Here is a 15,254-nt window from a genome sequence, read left to right as displayed (position 1 = left end):
CGATGTGGAATATCGGTAGCGCCGCCCGATACAGCTATTTTGGTTACAAGATTGGATCCGATCCAGTGGTTGCATGTGTTTTCAGTCCTGTCATACTTTTCAGATGCGGTAAATCAGACCCCGGAAACCATGTCCACTGACTAGGACTACTTCTCTTTAGAAACAATTGAAAGTAACAGGATATTAAGTAATATTTCTCATCTCATTTCTGAACCGCTTTATCCTCACTAGGGTGGCGGTGGGTTGTGGAGCATAAACCAGCTGACTTGGGGCCAGAAACAAAAGACACCACGAATTGGTGGCCAGCCAATCGCAGGGCACAGGGAGACGAACAGGCTCACACTCATACATAGGATCAATTTAGATTGTCCAATTGGCCTACCATGCATGTCTTTGGAATGTGGAATGAAACCGGAGTACCCGGAGAAAACCCACGCAGGCCCAGAGAGAATATACAAATTCCACACAGGAGGACCGACCTGGATTTGAACCCAGTGAGGCCAACCCGCAAACCACTCACCCGCCGGGTTGCCCAATATGTAATAGTCTTTGTAAAAAAAAAAAAAAAAAAAAAAAAATACATATATATATATATATATATATATATATATATATATATATATATATATATATATATATATATATATATATATATATATATATATATATATATATATATATATATATATATATATATATATATATATATATATATATATATATATATATATATATATATATATATATATATATATATATATATATATATATATATATATATATATATATATATATATATATATATATATATATATATATATATATATATATATAATAAAAGGTAATACGTTAATAGAAAATAAAATAATAAAATGATATGCCATTTTTTGGTTACATTACTTTTACTTCTCTAAAAATATATATTTATAATCCACATTTAATTTATTATTACAACATGTCTGCCAGTAGTGCATGGGATATTTATTGCCCTACGGTGTAATTATTTTCAGGATGGTGTCTTTGTAGGTGCACATATTAATTGCCTTGCCCATGAGGTTTGGATTTTTTGATATACTTAAGGCAAGTACTGGGTCATGTCAAATACATCTTTTCAATTTCTGTTCTCAACCTGGAGATGGAATGCCCACATGCTGCTGACCTATATCAGCTTGGAGGGTTCACAATTTCAGGGTTATTAGTTGGACAAGCCATGTTTACGCCAGTCTACTTTGCAAAGTCAAACTAGAATTAGCTCCTGTTCACATAACCTCAGGCAAATGTTTGTCACCAGAAAAAAAGGAGTCATCTCAGTGGTCAGCAGTGGCATATTTGATTGGTTACAGGCAATTGCGTCTTGTTTACGAGATATTGGACTGTCCCTCAAAAGAATCATTGCTGAACATCTTAAACATTGTTTTTAGCATGTACTAAGACATCTGTACTCCAATTAAAATTAATGATAGAATTACAAAATTTTGGATAAAAAACATTCACAATCTGTTGTATGGAAAAGAAATGTTTAAAAACACATTTGATGTAGAGATTAAAGTACATTGGAATCATACCTTCTGACAAGGGAAAAAAGCAAGTCCCTTTCTTGTTTCACCATTTTCTCAATTACACATTCCTCATATTGCTAATCAAATATTGCATACCGTGTATTCCTTCTGTGCTCTTCAAGTTATGTCATCCTTTTCCTTTTGGGGATAGTTTATTTGGCAATTTCCCATTAATCTTAGAATGTTTTTGTTTGTGCTTTCTAAAAAGTTCTTTCCAAAGCTATGGGCAAAAAACACGACTGAAAGAGAACATGAATCAAAGAGGGCAAAGTGGGACGATGCTAGCAGTTTAAAGGTAAAATTATAATTTTTATTCTTCACATCATGTACAACTATTGTTCTATGTTTATTGTTCAGTAATCTCATTTTTATATGCAAGTGTTACATGTTGGGATACATTTTTGTGATTTATAAAGAATGCATGTCTGAATTTTGGGGGATTTAGAAAGGTTGGGATTTTTTGTTGATAAATCTCTATAGATTCTTCTGGTAACGAAACTACTTCCGGAAACAATTAATTTCATAAATGGAAGTAAAAATGTATTAGGTAAGAAATGATAGCTTGGAAATTTATGTTTATAAGTACACAAAACGGACCCATGCAAGATTACAACAATTATATTAGTTACTTATATTGCATATGGGTAACATAATTAACAAATCCAAAATCATTACCCTCCAGCTTTTGATCAAAATTGATCACATTTTCCTCAGCAATCAGGACTAAATAATCTGAAACACATTCCCAAAGGTGGGAAAACCATATATTTCGTCAGCGGGGCTGGGTGGTGGCCGGATTGAAGCACGTTTCAAATTCCAGAACGGGCACAGTGCATCGTTCACTGGGCGGATCGTTGGTGCGAATGATGTTGACATTATATAGTGGGTTTTTTGCTGTTGTGGTTGTTGTAATTGTTTTTTCGTAAATAAGTATTAGTAGTTGCTAAGGATTTTGTAATTGAGCTGACCAGTTCCTCATACACTAAATATTTATGAATAATAAACAATCTTTTCGCCATTGACTGTTTTATGCTGCTTCTCCCCCAATTGCTAGTAATTCGACTCATTTGGCGGAGAATTGCGACTTTTTTTTAACCTTTTGAACAATTCTAAGAAAGATGAGCACCCAAAAAACAATTACATTAGATACAAAAAGTACAGTCCATTTAATTGTAGACTGGGTTGGATTAGTACAAAAAGAAAAATCGGAATTTAATAGTTCATATTAAATGAACAAAAAACAGGTACATGCAATATTTTTTTTTAATTTTGAATGAAAACTAGAAGATTTTCGACTTAATGTTTACCAGCAGAGAAAAACGACAGTTGTGTCCAGAAACATACTCTCATCATAATAATCCTAACTAAATATACATATAGTGCATTTTACCTTGTTGGGTCTTGGGTTTTTTTCCAGGACAACCCTTGTCAGCATGAGTCCAATTATGTTTTTTGCCATACCAACAGAGACACTGTTGTGCTGTTGCATTTCTTTATTTAGTTGCATATTTTCTCAGGGTTGTCATAGTTCTTTTTTTTTCTTCAAGAAAACATCAGTTTAGAACAGGAGTTAAAGTGGCGGCCCGGGGGCCAAATCTGGCCCGCCGCATCATTTAGTGTGGCCCGGGAAAGTAAATCATGAGTGCTGACTTTCTGTTTTATGATCAAATTAAAAAGATTATAGATGTATATTATATTTACTGATTTTCCCCCTTTTAAATCAATAATTGTCATTTTTTAATCATTTCTTCTGTATTTTTAGTTCAAAAATCATTTTGTAAAATCTAAAAATATATTTAAAAAAAGCTCAAATAAACATTGTTTTAGATCTATAAAAACTGAATATCCAGTTCTTTTAATCCTTTTATAAAAAAAAAAAAAAAACATATCTAAATATTCTATATAAAATGGTCTGGCCCACGTGAAATCAAGTTGACGTTAAAGCGGATTGCTAACCAACCCAAGTCTGACACCCTTGGTTTAGAACATTTTAGTTTAAAACGCAGTTTCTTTCTTTTTTGTTTTGCTTTTTTCTCCTGTTTCCCTTGCCAGCTTCTTTTATCGCGGCCTCCATATGGTTTTGTCAAGCTTCCTCCACTTTCGTTAGCTGCAATTTCCTAGTTTCTATAAAGTTGTTTATAGTTTGATTAATATTTTTTTATCCCTACCTCACCCCAAAGAGATCTGGCTTCCTTTCCACCAAACTGATATTTTGCTTCTGTTTTATCATTGTTATTATTTGTCTTTGCTGAAGTGTTGTTTGTACCCAGTGGCTATTTAGAAGTGCATTATAAAATATTTTTTGTAATTATTGCACAGTTCAGGTTGCTATTGAAAGTATACTAAAGAAGATAAAACAGCAGCGGGAGCTGCACAGAGCCTTATACTTAATAATACATGGGTAATAGAAGCAAAATAGCATATGGAAATACAGGTAGTGAAAAAATATGGACTTGAGTAGAACTAAGTATGGATCCATTCAGACCTCAAGTTACACAAGACTTAATTCATTCTTTTTCCTCTGCGCTTATCCTCACAGGGGTCGCGGGGGTGCTCGACAACCGGCACTAGGGGGGGGGGGGAATTGGGGAGGGGGGGGGCACCCTGTATTGGTAACTCGAGGATTGACGGGGGAAAAATATACAGTAATGTTCCAAATACCCTGACGCAAAAATATGGGTGTGTTCGCTATACCACACTTGAATCAAAACATGCATACACTCCACGCAAAGAGAAATTAAAATATGCAAACCAACTGGTATATTAGACTTTTTCTCAGAGATATTGACAAAGGGGTTGCCATCCCCCCGTCGTATTGCTTCAATACTGTGCAAGAGTGCCTAGAAGCAATCGTTAGTAGATGTATGATTCCAACACCGTCATGGACACACCCTGTGCAGACGGACAGGTACTTATTTTGTAAAATTGTGATGTAAACCATGAATATAAAGATGAGTAGTGCGTAAATATACGCACAGAGTGTTACCATTACGCGGAACTTAGTTCATCAATGCTCCAAAATTGCCAAACTCACCTAGTTTTTGACCGCACATCCTCCCGGTTGACGTCTTGATTTGTTGCCCTCAATTGTCGGATTGAACACGGGAAAATCACCAGAACTATAAAACGGCAGGTGGACGCCACCGACTCGGTTTCCTCTTCTTTTTTTTTACTCGTCGCCTCTCGCTCCGGACAAATGTAACGGCGTTTGTACGTATCCAGTCATTTTTGTCAACACGTGCAGGGCACGGAATTGATGGAGTTCAAGGAAATTTGTCCGAGTCCAACGCCTTATTTTCTAGTTGTAAATTCCGCGTTTCTGAAGCACAACAAATGCAACGCTGTTAAAGTTTGTTTCGTTGAAGCAGTGAATAAATAATCCAGAGTAGGACGTTTTTCCTCACTTCGCTTTCGTAGCAATCCGTCTTCCTGATTAAGGCATTTTCAGCGCACCTGCTTTCAATGCGGAGGATTAACAAGCGCCTTCTTTCTCAATTTACGTGTTGTCTTGGTCTTCAGATCTCCTGTGTATTATTTCTATTTTATCAAATGGCCGTCAGTGGACGTCAAATCTGGGGATGTTGCTCCAAAAAATGCTCAATAGGCGCCTCTTTACGCCACAGTTTTCCTCCCGTCTCTCCATCTCTCTCTCCCCCTCTCTCTCTCTCTTTCAGTCGCTCTCTCTCTCCCCCTCTCTCTCTCTTTCAGTCGCTCTCTCTCTTTCAGTCGCTCTCTCTCTCTCTCTCTCTCTCTCTCTCTCTCTCTCTCTCTCTCTCTCTGTCGCGTGCGCGCGCTCTCTCTCTTGCTTGCGCGCTCTCTCTCTTTTGCGTGCGCGCTCTCTCTCTCTCTTTTGCGTGCGCCCTCTCTCCCCTCTCTCACTTGCTCTCTCCCCCCTCTCTCACTCGCTCTCTCTCTCCCACCTCTCTCACTCGCGCTCTCTCTCACCCTCTCTCTCACTCGCCCTCTCACTATTGCATGCTCTCTCTCTCCCTCTCTCTCTTTCTCTCTCTCTCTCTCTCTCTCTCTCGTTCTCTCTCTCGTTCTCTCTCTCTTTCTCTCTTTCTCTCTCTCTCTTTCTCTCTCTCACTTTCTTTCTCTCACTTTCTCTCTCTCTTTCTCTCTGCCTCTTTCTCTCACTCACTCTGCCTCTCACTCCCTCGGTCGCTCATTCTATCTCACTCCCTCGGTCGCTCATTCTATCTCACTCCCTCTCTCGCTCGGTCTTGGTCTCTCTCTTTGGCTTGCGCTCTGTCACGCTCTCTTTAGTTCTCTCTCTCTCTCTCTCTCTCTCTTACTCTCTCTCTCTCTCTCTCTCTCTCTCTCTCTCTCTCTCTCTCTCTCTCTCTCTTACTCTCTCTCTCTCTCTCTCTCTCTCTCTCTCTCTCTCTATCCCTCTCTCTCTCTCTCTCTCTCTATCTATCTATCTATCTCTCTCTCTCTCTCTCTCTACTCTCCCTCCCTATCTCTACCACTCGCTCGCTTTCTCCCTCTCTTCTTCTCTCTCATGATCTGTCTGTCACTTTCTCTCCCTCTTTCTCACTCACTCTGCCTCGCTCGCTCACTCTTGCTCTCTCTTTGGCGTGCGCGTTGTCACTCTCTTTTGTGTGTGCTCTCTCTTTCTCTCCCTCCTTTCTCCTTCTCTCTCTCCCTTATCTCGTTCTCTCTCTCCCCCTCTCTATCCCTCTTCCTCTTTCTCACTCTCTCTCGCTCACTCTTGCTCTCTCTTTAGCGTACGCTCTGTCACTCTCTTTAGCTTGTGCTCTCTTTCTCTCTCTTTAGCGTACGCTCTGTCACTCTCTTTTGCTTGTGCACTCTCTCTCTCTCACTTTCTCCCCCTCTCTCTCTCTTTCTCTCTCTCTCACTCTCTCTCACTCTCTCTCTCTCTCTTTGTCTCCTCTCTCTCTCTCTCTCTCTCTCTCTCTCGCTCTCTCTCTCTCTCTCTCTCTCTCTCATTCTCTATCGCTCTCCCTCTCTCTGCATATTCCTGACTGCTGGTGTCAAGCCACACCCACTCCAACCAATGATTGGTTAGTGGAATACATACATAGGAATGAGAGGATGGGCAGAGAAAAGAGGTAAGAGCAGCAATAAAGAGAGCAGAGTAGGCAGGAAGGATGAAAAGAGTGGATGAGACAGGAGATGAAGATGAGAAAGTGGAGTGAAAGATGAAGGCCTGTGTGCCAAAAAAGAAAAAAAATAGGATAAAGGAGCTTGAGACAGAGTTAGGGTGTGTGCATGTGTGTATATGTGTGTGTGTTTGTGTGTGTGTGTGTGTGTGTGTGTGTGTGTGTGTGTGTGTGTGTGTGTGTGTGTGTGTGTGTGTTTGTGTGTGCGGAGGGAGGCCAGGCCATGCACTGAGTTTGATGTGTTTGAGCCCAAAGGGACAGGCTGGCTAATGAAAGAGAAAACACTTTGCCTTTTTTCACGGTGCTTCAGCCAAATATGTCTAATGCGGATGTACTTTGACTCAAGGCAAAAGTGAATTCTTACTGGCAATGTCCTCTATGACTGAGCACAGGCATCATTCTGTCTGCCTGGCCTCTTCTCTTTATAAAATCTGGTTTCTGTCAGCTATGCAGCCTCCTCTGTGAGTCTGTGATGAATAAGTAAGTAGCTGCAGAGAGGTTGGAGATTGGAGTGTGTGTAGAATACGCTGCTTCTGGCCGTCGGGAGGGAAATAAGTAACAGCCTGAGTAAGAGAGCAAATGAGTTGTCGGGATATTGCTGAATATCTGTGGTGCAACTGCACAGGGTAGCAGGAGAAGGCAGACCAAAATCACATAGCAGCTCCTTGGAGAGTCTTTGATTGATGGCGACGCTTCGGGGAGTATTTCAATATGAACTTGGTTAAGTCTGAGCCACTTGAGGCATTCATCATTGGCTGCCATACAAGGGTGAGATGCTCACCAACAGCTTAAATAGTATTTTATTTCAAAAGGACACCAGGGGGAACTCTTCCATGACACACTTTTACCTATTTGGAGTTAATTTTCCCTCAAATCATGAATCTGCAACATTCCCACACTAATCACAACAGTTTAAACACGAAGTAGCGAGGGAATACTGTATAACATGAAATACTTGCAGTCCTTTGATTGGTTGATTGATATGACAACCTACCCAACTGTTTTGTCTAAAATCTTTTGGTGTGGCGATTCTGATCTTAAAAAAAATACAAATGTGTATTGTTATCTTTTGGTTAGCTGGACAATGAATGGTGTTAAATGTTACTCATATTGATAACTGGTTGAGGGTGGAATCCAAAGTAAAATGGGATTGACTCCAGTTATCTATAAACCTGAGGAAAAGTGAACTAGACGGAACAAATATTTCAATATTTTATACTCTACCCTTCAAGCTAAATTTTATTTTTGAAGTATGGTTACATGAAATTCAGCTAAACATTCTTTCATTTATTCCATGCCACTTATTCTCACGAGAGGGCTAAACATTCCACGGCAGACTGTTTTATCGTCCAAATGAAAACTGTCAGTGCAAGATCATTGCCTGTATATTTTGTATGATCGCGAAAACCAATTTTCTCTCATCAGTCCCCGTAGTCATAATTTGGTTTCATATAGTTCTTGCTTTGAAGCTAAATGAAGGATTATTACAGATATGTCTTGAAGAAAAATGACAGCAGTTCACCCAAATCCCTCACTGTGCATGAATATCTTTTCTTGAGGCTTAGCAATTCAAGACTCACCCACTTCATCTGCCTGAGCTCTCATTTTCTCACATGCATTGAATCGTGCTGTTTTAATTGTTCACAATTTATTCTCTAGTGTGTTTCTGTGTTTTGGATTATCTGTCATGGCAAATATTTTTCAATTCAAGCTGTTTTTTGCTTTTTATTTATTTGCAAAATCTGTGCTCTCATAGTCTCTCACTGGCCACTTCATTAATTAAATGTATTAGTAGAAAATCTTATTATCTCATCTTACCACACATGAGGCTCCATTGGGAAGCAAGCAGAATTAATGCTTGCTATAATGCAATGTGGCTGTTGTTTTTATTTGTTTTTTGCTCTTTTCTCACTTTTGTTCTTTCTCCTTTTAAAGCAGATGCTGTCTAGTGTTTCATACATATATTCCTGGAAAATATTTAAATAATCACACAACAACACTCATTAACATAATCTCTCTTCGATTCTGCTGAAATTGATCTGAAATGAAACCTGGTACCATACGTGAGCTAGTAAATTGGCGGAAAACGAAAAAGATTATTTAAATATAGTATTGTATGTTAAAATATGCACAGCACTACAATCCCACTTAGGAGGTCACAGAGCTGCCAACCTCCAAGTACCCTTGTCCAATTTCGGGAGTATTTCCGGAGTGAATGCGATTCATGCAAAATCGACATCAAATCTAAAAAAAAAAAAAAAAATAGCGTAGGACAATTTAAATGAAACTGTTATGATATTTTCATATGTATTGAAATATTGTATTTTTGTAAACTAGTGAAAATGTACAGCATAATGAAAATAAGTTTATCTTTGTGTTTGTGTCCTTCTACCATTCCAAGATGCATCGCGCTGTAGACGACCTTTTGGAGACGATGTCATCATGGGATATTTCGGTGAATAAGAAACAAAAAAGTTCTGCTAGTGTCTGGATTTCTTAAAAGTTTTTTCCAAATTGCGATCCATTTTGCTCTCATTCCGACGAGTCATATTCATAAGACTTACCAGTCCATAACCATAACCTGTAGTCTCCTACTTGATAAAATGCAAAAAGACTGTTTTAATCTCATCTCACTCTTGTTCAGATAGCCAAAAAGGATCTAGCTTTCTTGATGAACTGCACCCTCTTTGTTTTAGTTTCATTGCTGTGGGGGGGACACCCTTTTGGTTGTGTTTGTTTTATCTAAAAAAAAACAACATTTTTTTACTAGTAAGAATGGTTGGGTTAATAAAGATTATGTAGGAACTTGCTCCAACAGAAACACTGCTAAAAAATCCTCTATTTTTTCTTCTGTTCGACCAAGCGGTAGTCTGAACGGATTGAGCACAAAGAAGTGAATCAGCTGGTAAATCCTCAATACTTCAAAATAACTTACTGTCAATCAATTGACCAAAGACAAGTTTCCAATAAGGAGATTGTAACAATGACATTGGAACCCAAATCAGGCTTTAACCTGTGTTACTAGCCCTGGTACATCATAAATCCACTCGTAAAAAGTCTCAGTTTTAATATTTTCAGATGATGATTTATTAGTTTTTCAATCCCTATGCTTGCTTACATGGCCGAGAAGCCTAAATGTGAGATATATACCATTCAAGATATGCCCGAGGGTCGATGTTAATGGAGCCAAAGTTGCCCTCTCTTTTTCTCCCTCAGCCACTTGTGCCATGTAATATTGATGCTGAGTCCGGTTTGAACTTGTATGGTAAAATCTCCACGGAATCATGTTCTTCAGCATATACTTCTCAATCAGACCCAATTTCAATTTCCTATTTCAGGTTTTCACCTAATAAAGACGATGAGTATTGACTAGTGGGCCCGGTGGTGTAAGTGGCTAGTGTGTCTGCCTCACAGCTTTAAGGTCCTGCGTTCAAATCCAGGTCATGTCCAATTGTGTGGAGTTTGCATGTTCTCCTGTGTGGGTTTCCTCTGGGTACTCTGGCTTCCTCCCACATTCCAAAGATTTGCATGATAGGCTGTTTGGACACTCTAAATTACCCCTAGGTATAGATTTGAGTGTGTAACATGCATGCTTTTGGATTGTGGGAGGAAACCGGAGTACCACGAGGAAACCCATGCAGGCCCATGAATAACATGCAAACTCAACACAGATGGACTTGACCTCGATTTGAACCCAGGCCCCGGAGCTGTGAGGCTGATGCACTAACCACTCGCGCCACCGGGCCAGCCTTTTACGATTCAGTTTATTTAATTAATGTGTAAAAACCTGTGATAGTGGAGAATAAATAAATAATATAATAATATAACTAAATAAAGTACACGCTTGAAAGGGACATCACTGGCTCGTCAACTAAAAACATATCTGCCAAGAGTTTTTTATACAGTATGATATGTGATTTCGTTTTTATTTTATAATCTTCTCCACTACATCCTCCTTCAATGTCAGCCTAGCATGCAAAGACAATTAAGGTGTATAAATATGTAAATATGGTAACGGCAGCTCAGCATAAGGAAGCGCATAATGACATTTTCTGCCCTGGTTTGGCTAATCCCCAAGACACCTCGAAATTAGAAACCTTAATGACAACCAATAATGCACAGATGGTCAAACTCTGGGGCCCCCTAGCTCTTCTGATCCTTCTCAGCGCCTTGCAGCATCACTTTTCTTGCCAACTAAATACTTAAGCACATGTGCAAGGGAAGAGACACAGAAAAGCTACCATGCAAGCAGGCAAGTTGGTGTTGGCATGCAGGAAAGAATGATACAGGATGCAGAGAGAGACCTCACCTTTTACCAGATGCCACTCACACCCATGGGTGCGATCATGCCCATAACTAGAAGGTCAGGTCTTAGCAGGCCACATTAACCCTGCCAGGGTATTTCCTTCAGTTTTTGTGTTTGTGTGTGTGTATTTTGGTGTTTTTGTTGGGTGTCTCAGGTAATTTGTCCTGTGCGGCTTTGTAGCAGATGCTGTCCATCCATCTTCTAAAGCTGACATATAGAAAGACTCCCTATGGCCCGCTCTCGTGAGACAGGGAAAGTCAACACATGAAAAAAGAAGAGTGAGTGGCCTTACACACACACTTGTGTTTGTGTGTGTGTGTGTGTGTGTGTGTGTGTGTGTGTGTGTGTGTGTGTGTGTGTGTGTGTGTGGGATGGGGTCATCCATGAAGTAGAAAATAAATTCAAGGGAGTAGACAGAATTAAAAGTCTGTTCTGCCTAGTTTCCATCATTAATACATTCATCATAGCTATTTGATGATCCAACTGCTAATATGTTTAAAACGTTTTTTGACCATAAGGAAATTAAATAATGCTTAAAAAGGGGCTTCACCTGTTTCCAAATTTAGTAAAAAAAAGCAAAAAGTAGCCATCTGATGGTGTAGGGATTCGGTGGTGCGAGTGGTTAGTGTGTCGGCCTCGCAGCTCTGGGGTTCAAGTCTACATCAGTCCACCTGTGTGGAGTTTGCATCTTGTCACCGAGGCTGCGTGGGTTTCCTCCAAATACTCCCATTTCCTCCCACATTCCAAACACATGCATGGTAGAATTATTGGACACTCTAAATTGACCTTAGTTATGAGTGTGAATGGTTGTACGTCTCATTGAGCCCTGCGATCGGATGGCCACCGATTCAAATTGTCCCCCGCCTCTGGCTCGCAGTCAGCTAGGATAAGCTCCAGCACCCCCCACGACACTAAAGAAGATGAAGAGATGAAAATGAGAGATCTGATGGTGTAGCGCAGTGGTCTCAAACCGGTTCCACATAGGGCCGCAGTGGGTCCTAGTTTTTGTTCCAACCGATGCAGTGCCAACATTTTAACCAATCAAGTGTCTTTAAAATAAGTAGCACCTGACTCTAATTACCTGATTGCACTTGAAAAAGGTATCCTTGTTGAGTTGGAATGAAAACCTGCACCCACTACGGCCCTTTGAGGACGGGTTTGAGACCACTGGTGTAGCGGTACACTCGGGAGACGTCGGTGCAGGCAGCGTCGGATTGATTATGAATGAATGAATGATTAATGGAATGGGACGATGAAAGGGGATTGGACCCACATTCTGCTGATTGGACGATGACTTCTCAACCACTAAGACATGGTGCCCTTTAGGAAATGAAATTGACCCTCGACCAGCTGATGTCACCATGGGATATTGTAATGTTTGTGGTCAAACTGAGAATATCATGTTTGATGTTTGCAGTTAACAAGCTACTGTTGTGGTTAGATGTTTTACTAGTCTCAAATGGTCCAAATCTGAGCTCCATGTCAAAGATCATTTTTTATCATTTTTTATTGAATCAGAAATTCAATTTTCCTCTGGCCCCTAGCATTAACAGGGAGTGTCTGCCCACAGTAACTGCCGCTTACAGGGTGGTCTTTTTTTATTTTTCAACCATTGTTAGATATGGTTATGCGTGAGAATCACAGAAAATGAGCAGTTTCTGAAATACACCGAAGAGCCTGTCTGGCACTAACAGTTGTGCTATGGGCAAAGTCACTTAAACGACTTTTCTCCACCATTCAATTGCTCATGTTGAACAGCGGCAGATCTTCTTGACCACATTTGCTCTAAATGCCTCAATACGTTGAATTTCAGTCAAGTGGAAGCGTGATTAGAAATTTGCCTGTACTGCCATGTTTGTAATGCGTAGCCAGAAACATTTATGTAGTTTATTAATTCATATGGTTCGTGTTTGCTTTACTGATGCCCCGTCACTATTTAATTCCTTCAGGCCATTTTCCCCCAACAATAAGCAGTTATATGTACTTCATTGCACTCTAGAAATATTCTGAAAACCTAAAATTATAATTGCCTTCAATTATATTAGTGCTATACGCTTTGTGAATATTTAATTTTCTATTTATTTTGCACAGGCAGGCTTCCCTGCGGGCTGCTCATTTTCACTAAATTCACTGATAGATATTTTGTGTGCCAAGTGTTATCTTATTTTCAAATAATTCCAAACTTTTTGAGATTATGTTTGATCTAGGAATTGCATTTCTCAGTAAAACATGTGTGATTTGCTGTGCCCATAAACCTGTTGAATCTTTAATACTACATTAATTAAAAAAAGTTTGTGAATCAGTAGGAATACATACACTGATACAAAAGGAAATTATGGAAATACAGATGAAAAATGTAGCTCTTTGATCAAATGGTAGAAAGTCACAACATCTTTCACAGAACAGCACACAAATACATAAATTGTCTTTCTGTGAAATATAGAGTGTCCGATCAGCCTACCATGCATGTTTGCGGAAAGTGGGAGGAAACCGGAGTACCTGGAGGAAGCCCATATAGGCCTGGAGAGAGCATTCAAACTCCACACAGGTGGGACATGACCTGGGCCACCCAATTTTATGACATCTAACAAAATATAGTTAAACGGAATAAAAATACTCTGTCTTTTGGAAAGTTAAAATGAAGCTCTTGATAAGTTGATAGCAAATTTGTCTTATCAATAGTAGTGAACAACCATCAATCATTCATCTATTTGAGTGGCAGTATAATTTGAGTAAAGAAATTTAGAACATAGTGTGCCAGAGTGTTACATCAAGCTCCTATAAGCAGTTATTAAATGACATTACTACATGAGTGTTTGAAAAAGAGTGCAACCTTTGCCATCTTTATTGTGTGACAAGGCTAAACTATAAAAGCACCTTAGTCTTAAGAAAAGGGGTGCATGAGTATGCAACACAGTGTCAATAACATAAAACATAAATAAATAAATAAGGCCCAGGATTGGTTGGCACGTCGGCCTCACAGCTCTGGGGTCCTGGGTTCAAATCCAGGTCATGTCCCACATGTATGGAGTTTGCATGTGATCCCCGGGCTTGCTTCAGTTTTCATAAGGTGCTCTGGTTTCCTCCCTCATCCCAAAAGCATCCATAGTAGGCTGGTGGAGACTCTAAACTCCAAGTTAAGAGCGTGGTTGTCCGTCTCCTTGTGCTGAGTGAAGGACTGGCGGCAATTCAGGGGGTCCCCCGCCTGGTGCCCATAGTTGGCTGGGATAGGCTCCAGCACTCACTCTGACCTTTTTTGAGGATAAGCAGATTGGAAAATAAATGAATAATAAATTTAGCTTATACATTTCTGTTGCTTTACAGTGAATAAAAATACTTTTCTATCTATGTATATGAAAGGAATCAGGCTCTCCGAAAAGTCATGGAGTCTTGTGGGAGCTAAAAGCGGTACACTTACCTTGTAAAAAAAAAAAAAAAAGCAAGGTTTATTTTCCCTTGGCACAGTGAAGGTTGGGAGACTTCTGCAGTGTTTTTAAACCTAGGCATCTATTTTAAAACACAATTCTTATGAAGATGGGACATACTTTTTTTTACTAAAAACACAATACAATTATTTAAAAATAATCTTCCACCATTCAGTATAGACAAGATTTAATGTTGAAACAGCTATCCATCATTTTTGTTTGTTTGTTTTCTTAACCAATTAACATAGATTTGTTTTTGGCTGCAACACGTTCCAAATAAGCCAAAAAAGTGGTAAAAATACTGAGATTTTTGTGGAATGTTCATCAAACACCTTTGGATATTCCCATAGGTAAAAAAAGAACAGATAAGTACTTTCAGTGCCTTGTGGGAGAACAGACATTTCCCAATGTGACATCATGTGTCCCTTGGATAAAATGGTGGATAAAAATCTAGCTTAGCAGATGTGTAGATGACATTGACAAAAGTCAACACACGGAAGGTGGCAGTCTTTGGAATAAAATGTTGTAAGAATGTTACAGAATATGCTGACGATGCTAGCCTGTGTCCTCACAATATTTCCAATTCTAGTTGAGTCAGGATGTTGTCCCAACATGTTTCAAGTCTGCTATCAGTGCCTTACAAAACCCAAAACAAACCTCGGTTTTAGATACATACTTGGTCAACAAAAATAACTGTGGCATACCTGTCAACTTGTGCATTTTATACGTATTTTATACGTTTTTTTTAGCATTTCAAATCATGTACGCCGTTCATCGGCTTTTGTACGGGATTTTTAAAAAAAGATTAAACCGCCAATATTTATGAAAACCGATCTCA

The 15,254-nt window shown here is 39.3% G+C and overlaps 1 protein-coding gene across 1 annotated transcript in view; it reads right to left on the bottom strand.

Moving 5' to 3' along the window:
• The window catches only part of brinp2 (bone morphogenetic protein/retinoic acid inducible neural-specific 2), an 87,120-nt gene extending 81,846 nt beyond the window's left edge, over positions 1-5,274 (bottom strand). Inside the window, exon 1 of the mRNA XM_077724363.1 lies at positions 4,594-5,274. The gene's annotated coding sequence lies outside the window, so the exon portion shown is untranslated. The remainder of the gene's footprint in view (positions 1-4,593) is intronic.
• Between the last annotated feature and the right edge of the window lie 9,980 nt (positions 5,275-15,254).

Source organism: Stigmatopora nigra, chromosome 9 (genome assembly GCF_051989575.1).
Source record: "Stigmatopora nigra isolate UIUO_SnigA chromosome 9, RoL_Snig_1.1, whole genome shotgun sequence".
Lineage (NCBI taxonomy): Eukaryota > Metazoa > Chordata > Actinopteri > Syngnathiformes > Syngnathidae > Stigmatopora > Stigmatopora nigra.
This window is presented reverse-complemented; position numbering and strand designations above follow the sequence as displayed.